Source organism: Pseudomyrmex gracilis, unplaced genomic scaffold (genome assembly GCF_002006095.1).
Source record: "Pseudomyrmex gracilis isolate BER0280 unplaced genomic scaffold, ASM200609v1 scaffold_204, whole genome shotgun sequence".
NCBI lineage: Eukaryota > Metazoa > Arthropoda > Insecta > Hymenoptera > Formicidae > Pseudomyrmex > Pseudomyrmex gracilis.
Window position 1 is genome coordinate 51,624 of NW_018020788.1, and position 9,382 is coordinate 61,005.

Sequence of the window (9,382 nt, forward strand, 5' to 3'; positions counted from 1 at the left end):
ATAATAAATAAAATAATAATAAAAATATATATATATAAATTAATCTTTTTATGAGAAATGTTCGATTTTGTCACTTAATTCTCGTTTATATCAATGTTACGCAAACGCATCAGTCTTGATAGAAATTAGAGAAGACTGTGCGTGCACGCACAGTTCGATAATTACAAAAGATCCGCTGTGCTGCAGAAAGCTCTCCAGCTTTACACACAGCGTATATATGAACGCGCTATTAAACGCTTCCTACGTAAGCGCAACGGTTGCATTAAACTCGCATCGGTTTGAGGCGCATCCTTCGCTCTCGCAGCATCCGCCGCTTCAATTCTGTCCTTTGTCTTGAGTAAAACGCGCAATCTCCACCAGTAGGCATGCTGCGTTTCACGATCACGTAATGGCGGGAATAACGCCGCTGGCGAAATGGTTCTTAACGACTCTGAATGACGCTAGACAACGAAAAGGAACAGAATATCCCGCGTGAGCATCAACGCTACGCACGTGAAGAACGACGAACGAAGAGTTTTGCAAATCGCGCGACCGTTTTGCAAATGGCCGATGCTGACTCGCGGTGAAAAATAAAATAATAAGATAGATAAGATGCGGAGAAAAGAAAAGAAAAGTGAGAGAGAGAGAGAGAGAGAAAGAGAGCGGCGGCGAATCGACCGTTCGGTCCGCAGATGTCGAGATGTCGAGAGACTGCGGCGGGGAATCCGACTGTGTGTGGCTTTTTACGAGTTCTCACCAAACTTGCATTTCTTTCCCGCGCGAAGAGGTGAATAGCGGCGGAATGGGATAAGGCAAAGCCCTATTCGCCGCAGGTTTTATTCAAATTCTTCCCCTAAGCGCCAGCTGCGCCCTCTCCCTCGCCTCATTTTCTTTCCTACCGGGCGCGCGGCTGATTCGGAAAGGAAAAAAAGTGCGCAAAGATCTGCGGAATCGCGTGACCACACGATGTTTTGCCACCACCGGGCCATCTTCTCCAAGGATTCGGAGCTTTTCTCGGAAAGAGATGGTGGTTAGGTCACTGACCTCACTTAATGGAAGACCGAGAGAAGATCTCGTGAAAACGCGCGGTCAAAAATAAAGAAAAAAAACTGATGAGAAAGTTTATAGCGTTTAAATTTCACATTTTTTCCGGATTTTTAAGTACAATAATTTATATCATTTTTAATATTCACACTTACACAGCTTTTTTATCTTAATTGTTTTTATAATAAGTGTTTAATTAGGAGAATGTGAATTTTGAGGTACTTGCGAATAAATTGCGACAAAATTGTGCGATAAATAATTCCATAATCCACATGCAAAAATATATATACGTAATTCTCTCCAAACTCTCTTTAGCAAAAACTTAATTAAAAACGTGAAGAGAATTACGACGACGAAAAAAGTATTTTCTTTTTTTTACCAGCGCTAAAATAATGAAAATTACACACACGAAGTGTTTTTGTTACAAGATTTAATTACTACCAAGTTATCGTGTGTGTAATATAAAATCTGTCATGTTGACATTTCGATAATAAATTCCGGAAGCTTATAGTTTTCGAGGATTAAGATCGTATTCGCAGACTAATGAAAAGACGAGTTCGAAGCTTGCCGCAAAAGTTGAGAACTTCATCTTTTTTGTGTTTATAACTTGCCACGAACACACACACACACGCACGCACGCATGCATGCACACTCACACGAAGACAAAGCACATACACGTATTGTACTTACTTTTAATATATTGTCAGTAAAAAAAACATTAAATCATAAAAAATTGTAGATATAAAATTATCTGCAAATTCCGTAATAAAAAATATCACTTTCCATTTAAGAAAACAACGTTGACCTTGGAAAATCGCTACTCACATAGTTTTTAAGGTATCACCATCACGTATATTCCTCTCAAAATTCTCATATTCTTTTATGTAGGACATGTTTTTATACAGCGTACACTTTAGAGATATTGAGGTAAAAACTTTTCAAATAAACACTCTGAATATATTCGTAGCCAGACACAACGCAAACTTGCAATATCCGTTAAAAAATACTCTAATATATATCTATATCAACGATACAGAGAAATACAGAGTATATAAAAACTCAATATTATTCTGCTGATTTAAACCCGATCAATGGAAGTCACTTGAGTGAAAATAAAAAATTTCCACGCAAAAAAAAAACATGTTTTTGTGTGAGATAAAACAAGATTACGCTATTAGAAAAGTTTTAACAAAATATATTGACGCTTACCGCGCACACACACGTGCCGCGGAATTTTCAGTTGTTGAAACAAGAATATGTAACTTGATTATTTTATGACGCTCTGATTTCTCTAAACAAATGAGAATGAAGCGCCTACGTCGTTGAAATTTCTCTAGTTTTCGGTAGTTGGTTATAAAGTTAGTGCTTGTAATTGTGATGATGTAACAAGAGTTGAACAAAGCACAATATGTAAGCGGGCAAAATAAATACAAGCTTGCATACAGAAGTTGCGCAAAGCGTTGTAATTATGGCACGGAAATTAATCTGGTAAAAGACTTTAGTCTCTCCAAATAAGTTGCATCTTCATGTATGCTTTGGCTAATCAAAGTACATTTTAATTCACGAAGAAATTGCTTGCGTACTTATTTATATGTGTCAATTTCGCAAATCTATTGTTTTATATTGTATTTCAGGCTTATTTATAGTTTCTCAAACACGTATTATATTATATTGTTACATGCATTGTATTATCATAATTGAAAAGCAATATACACGTATTATTAATTACAATGGCATTGCACAATTTAGAATTGCACAACTAATAACAGTGTTAACTAATAACTATGCCGCTAAATATTTATCCAGATAATTTTCGCAAATAATTCGTGCAATGTTCCATTTGCACATGTAGCTGTAAATATTTTATGCAATTTGTGAGTAAGCAACTTTTTTGATTTTGTAGAAATTTTCATACTATTTATAATTTTGTGCATAAAATCGCGATAAAGTAAAAACATATATTTCTTAAATAATATTTTTCAATATAAAAAACTATTTCTTAATATAATTACATTTGAGATATTAAATAAACAATATACTTTCGAAAAACCGCGTAATTAAATTTCACGTTTTTTTTTTTGCATTACATTTCATGTTTAGCTTGGTTTTCGGTAATAAGTTGCGAGAGTACACATTGCACCAGTCAATATGTACACATTGCAACCGGTCAATATGTACTGTATACAGTTTGAGGGAAAGGGAAATGTCGGGTTCGAGAATTTTCACGCGTAGAAATAAGATTACTTGATAAGAGATGAAATTTATTTAAAGCCGCGCGCGCGCAGGCAGTAGTTGCGCCGTATCTGTGGTCAGACATATTTCACAGCAAGCACGGTAGTTGCCGTTACCGCAATTCATATAGCAGGAAATCGAGTGAACTGATTAGATTCAAGATACGGTCGGCACCCGGCGGCGACACAATACAATAGGCAAAGCTCGATACTGCGATCTTTATCTAAATTGCGAACTTTGACGATATTTCCTACGACGTTCTAAAGCATTTCAATTTACGACTAAATTTTGCCCAATCATCTTTTTATTAAACAGATCTTGAATAAAAAATATCGCTTTTTTGATGATAAAAAATTTAATCTAAAATATACTTATTTTTTTCACGAATTGCAAATTCAGTGAAAAATAATACATTTTTATTAACACACACATACTGCACACACGCACGCGCACACGTACACACACTTTTCACGAAGTTTGCGTAGATAAATTCATTTCACTGAATTTATCGACCTTAATGGATTTATCGACCGTGTTGGAGACCCGTGGCTTATCATCAGAAAAGCAAAGAATTATACGCAAGGGAAATTAATATCCCGTGTGTGTGACTATTATATTAAATAAAATATCATGGTCGTTGATTATCGCAAATTGATAACCGAGTTCTATACTCGCTCGTTTCGTATCATCACGATTCTCATCATTCTTCATGATTTCTATCTGGCCGGCGTTAGCGCATTGATACTACATATATATATATATATATACTATAAATATATAGAGTATCACGTGCAAGCGCGTGAACAACCGCTGCCGGCTATATATAGCTATATTACATGTAGCTATATTTGATAAAAGTATTAAAATCGCTACTGGCGGTGTAAAAGTATCCTGAAAAAAATATTGTTACCGAAAAAATTCAATAGTACGCTCTCAGGTTTTATTATAGAGAATTTGCGAAATGGTTGGCAAAGAGAATTTCCCTTCAGCAGTGGATTTGTCAAAGTCAGTTTTCTGTTTTAGCTTTGCTGCGAAAAATGTGTGAAACATTCACTTTTTTGTCGTTTGTTTTTGAAATTCGAGACGTATACGGTCAATCGAGTTGTAATTTCGTAGATAAAATTTTCAGAGTTTATTTACATAACAAAAAATGGTTAAAAAAAAAACAATTTATGACGAAAGCACAAAGTATGAAAAACTGAATGGATACTCACATTAATACGTAAATGCACTCCAACTACAAGATTCTTGACTCGGGGTATTTTCTTATTTACGACACCACGCGATTAAAAATACATTCGTAAGGTCCATATCTCTAACGTTACGTCAGTCTCGTCGGCGCGACCGGGCTGTTATCGCGAACTCGAAACGCCGCTCTTCTTGTCGATAATTGGCGCGCGCCAAACGTGGATACCTGCGTCGGCGTGTCACGCCGTCACCCGACTACGTCACCGTTTCGCGTTTATACAGCGATCTCGCGAAGCCGCGCGTTTCAGCTTCTGTCGACGACTGACAACCGCCCTGGGCTCGGCGCCTGCGCCCCTTCTGCATTCACTTCGACACTACGGCCCTGCCACGCGCCCTTCTTAACCTGGAAGCCAACGGTTGCGGCGAGGTCAATCAGGATAATTGCGACATAACAGCACAAACACACACACACACACACACATACACTAGAATATTTTCTCTAAAAAGCTATCTAATAATTATCATTTTCTAAAAACCTATCTATAATCACAAACAGAATTTTCTCTTCTTATCTCACATAATTTTATTAAAAAGTTTGAAATGTTATTTCTTGATTATTATTTTCTTGAAGATGAATTTATATAATTAGTTTTTATTTGTTACTTTCGTAACAAAATAAACACCAATTATAATCATAATTCGTATAATAATCAGAAATTAATGATTACCAAAATAATAAAAACTAATTATATAAATTGATCTTTATTACTAAAATAATAAAACTTGTTTTCAAATAATGGCACTCGGAAAATTTTTAACATATAATTCTCTTTTTATCAGACGAACAACATACAGATTTCCCACACGTACAGTTTTGTGATTTATTGTAAAACTATTTCACGTATCGCGGCCGGTCCGTATGAGGTAGGGCTGTTTAGTCATCCGTGATTTTCGAATTAATATCGTCGAGTGAGAAACCGACTCGCGAATAGCGACGTTTATATGTATATACGTTCGATGTGAATTTTCGAAGCGATGCATTATGCCCGCACACACGCAGGTGCGACATTTCGCTCTGGGAAATTCGTTCCATTAAACACGACGGGAGCGTCATAATTATGACGGGCGAATAAATAAGGACGTTAACCAAATAGGGGATGTAAAAGCGACGCGACGACGGCGAAACAAAGTGTCGCGCGAAATAAAACGCAACGTCATCGTGTGCTTGTATCTGTCGAAGGGAGCTCCCTCACCATTGTTTGAGATTAAAATAAAGCCACCTCTTGTTTCCCCGCTAACGAGTCGTCCGCGTTTAATTGGCAACGAGCCGAGTTTCATCGTTTCCGCGAAAATTCCACGAGCAAAGACAACACGAATTTTCCAACTCTTTTCTCTTTTTTTTTTTTAAAACGCGACACGTTCGCGACAATTGATAGGTTTATTTTGTGTCTAGATTACCCATTCAATTCAATATATAAATATTAGAAGAAATTGAGCGCGACATAACAAACGTGCCGCAAATAAGAGTTTTAACGGCCTGATTTTAATTGTCTGTGTGTGTGTGCGCGTTATAAAATGAAATTAGTCGAAAGTAAAATAGTCGCGTATGAATATTCAACTCTCCCGTGCCGGGAAATGGTGATGTTAGGTGGCGACGGCGAAGAGAAACGCGAAAGAGAATGAAAAAAGCCCACACGAAAATACTCTCTTGCGACCGTAACAGATTGGCAGTGGAAGTAGCGGGTCAGCATTTTCCTGCAGGTGCGCGGGGTCGGGAGGCTTCAGATTAAAAGATTTGGAGTCTGCTCAGCTGTAATAAGAGTCAGCATCTTTTTCTGGGCAATATTTCACGTCATTACACACCATTTCACCGCAATTAAGATTTGAAAATTTCGGTTGCTCCGCGATTTATCGGTGGAGACCACCAACGCGACGTCTCTTGTTTTTTTTTCTGTCATCAACGTCTGCGCAAACGTGACCCTGTTGGTTAATTAAACAAGTCTCTCTGTTCCGAGACTTCTTTGAAATCCACATCAAAGCAACATTCTCGTATAAATATTTCACAAATGTGTATGTACATTCGTAACAGGTCGCCGACATGTTGGCAAAAATAAATTTGTGTATCCCGTTTTATTTACAAACCCAAGTTTACTTAGAAAATTGAATACCCCGAAATGTAGATAAATTAAAGTAAATGTCTCTACTATGTTTATTTAAATCTAACTCCTAACCTTTAACATGTGTAATAAATACATGCAAATGGAATGGTAGCAGAATGGGAACGACGTTTATATTCGTACGGCAGAAATTTCAATTTTACTCGGGAGGAGGAAAGCTTCGCACGCGGGCGGATTGCGAGGGCAAAGATAGCGCGACGAAAGTGCGAACATAACAACATGTAAATCCTATGAAAAAGCGAGGAATAAGAAGATACACACGTACGAAACTTCGGCGAAACGAGGAACGACCATTACGCGAGCGACAAATGCGACGAAAGTTCGCAGAAACGCCTTCGCGTTCTCGGAGAGAAACGGTGTCTTTATCCGTTTCCAACCTATCGAACAGAACGCAACTCTTTTGACGTCGTCGTCGCGTCAATCGCAAAAGCCCACAAACGAAACGAACGCCCCATCGAAATCCGTCTCGCTTCCGTAGCGTCGCTACGGCGATTTTTGCCGAACGTCGGAGCGCTGCCATACACATGAAAATCCGGGTCGTTGCGTATATTTCCAAAAAGTTCGATGTTTCGACTTCGATATCTCGCGTCGATCTCTCTCTCCAGTCTCAAAGCTCGTGTAATCGTGTATCATAACCAAATATCCGCACTGGGACAAAGTCTCGCGTTGTTCTCTCCCGTGAGATCATCCGTACCGCGCTATTGTTCTACGACTATAACGTTATTCTCAATTCAGTATTGAATTTTGTATTTTAGTTTGCTTGTCTTATCGAAATTTTGCAATATATTAAAATGACAAAAGAAAAAGAATATGTATATATATCTCTTAGTTTATTTTTCTATATTTAAAATTTTTATCACAAAAGATTTTTATCTTTAAAAATAAACTAAGATCTGAAGACATCTTCGGAGAGAAATCCAAAATCTTTGAATTGTTTTAGAAATTACGGTTTTATATTTCGGTCTTAAATTACAGTTCGGTTATTTTGAAATAAGACCACCAGTCATTTTGATCGTCGCAATAATAATTATATCTTCTTATCACTTATGAAACATCAGGTCCGAAGGCGACGAATCATTGCTTAGAGCATCTCTAATCGGATTCGCGATAGCTCTCGCCTTCTGGTTACAGAATCGAGAGTAATCACATTGGCCGTATCTGGCATTAGTTTATAACGTTGATTCCCCGATACAGACGCAGCGCGCGGGATTCGATTACAAGGCGGATATATCTGCGATCGAAAGCCGCGCGAGCGACAAAATTGTATTACGCTAATTGCCGGCATCGCCAGATGAATCGTCCGTTTGCATCAGATTTGCAAGCCTTGTATCTGCAAACCCTGCTTCCCTTCCTTCCTTCCTTCCTTCCTTCCTTCCTTCCTTCATTCATTCCTCTCTCCCTTTCGAGCTTTTGGTCTCAATTAAGAATACCGGCGGTTTTCACTCTTTCTCGCGCGCTACGTGAATCGCTTCTGCCACGTTCGCACCGTAGCTCTTTACCAAGATCGCTCCAAACGCGTCTGTTTTCGTTTTAATCAGCTGACAATTTTAGTCTTTATTTTTTTCTCGTCATATCGTTTCGCTGAGCCACGCCAAAAGCGGATTTTGTTTTGCAAGAGAGTCGATCATTGTAGATTATTTTTTTTTTTTTTTTTTTGTCTCTCATAGTTTCGCGATATCGTCGTTTTTGGGCGATAGACGAAAACAGATTTGCGCTGATGCGCGGCAGGTTTTGTCTGCAGTCGGCTGTTCGATAAACGGCAGTCCCGCGAGAGAAGCGGGAAAATTTCATTTATATCTCTATTGTTGCTACAACGGACGAGACGGATGTATTTGCATTTTACGAGTCAATTTCGATTCGTCGATTCGCTGACAGCGCAATTTTTCGTTCTTCCTTGTTTCATTTGCGATAATATCACCGATTTGTTACGTCATTCATAATTAGAAAATAAAATACATAATCAGAGTAGTCTTACAAATTAAATCCTTGCGTGTAATGAATGCCAGAAAAGATAATAAAATAAGAACGATGTTATCAATCGTCTTAATGGATAAATTTAGCCTTTTTAGTCGTTGGGACGTTGGATTTACAGAGAGGAAATAAATATAATTCTAGCGGATTTGTGTTCCGTTCCGACGTGAAAGTGGTCGTTTTCCATTCTCCTTTTAATCGGGATAAAAGACCGTCTTATTTCACACCATAATGCCGGACAATAAAATATTCACGAGTTTTCCTCGTTGGAGCGCGAGATCGGCGCGTCGAAAGGAAAGATTACCAAAATCGGGTTCTGATTCATAAACGATTCATTAAAGGAGCATTCCTTTGACCCTTCAGATTGTCTCTCACAACGGCGAATTTGTGTTCAAAGACAGAGCTGAGAGACGAAGAATGCGGGTGAATAATGAAGTCGCGCGGAGGAATGAGATGTTTCGAGGGTCCCGTATTAGAAACCCGATGGGGTTTCCAAATCTGCAAATTTGGTTAACGACAAAGGAAGGCTTGTGAATAAAGAGTGACGCTTCTCTCGGCCACGATATTCGAATTTTAGAGAGGCATAAAAGATACAAACGATTCTTTTATCATAAAATTCGTTCTCGCGAATAATGTGAGATTTACAGCGAGAACATGTCAATACACAAATGATCGCTTCGAAAAAAGTTCTTTTGTTTTGGATTTTAAAGTAACATAAAATTTCTCTCTCGATTCTCCATAATAATTTTTGTTGCTTTGATAAAATAAAAAAAAAAGAAAATTATAAAATT

General features: G+C 37.9%; 1 long non-coding RNA gene across 1 annotated transcript in view; it reads right to left on the reverse strand.

The window, feature by feature from the left end:
- LOC109858446 overlaps positions 1-4,707 on the reverse strand; it is a 53,665-nt gene extending 48,958 nt beyond the window's left edge. Inside the window, exon 1 of the long non-coding RNA XR_002250616.1 lies at positions 4,470-4,707. This is a non-coding gene — a long non-coding RNA (uncharacterized LOC109858446). The remainder of the gene's footprint in view (positions 1-4,469) is intronic.
- Between the last annotated feature and the right edge of the window lie 4,675 nt (positions 4,708-9,382).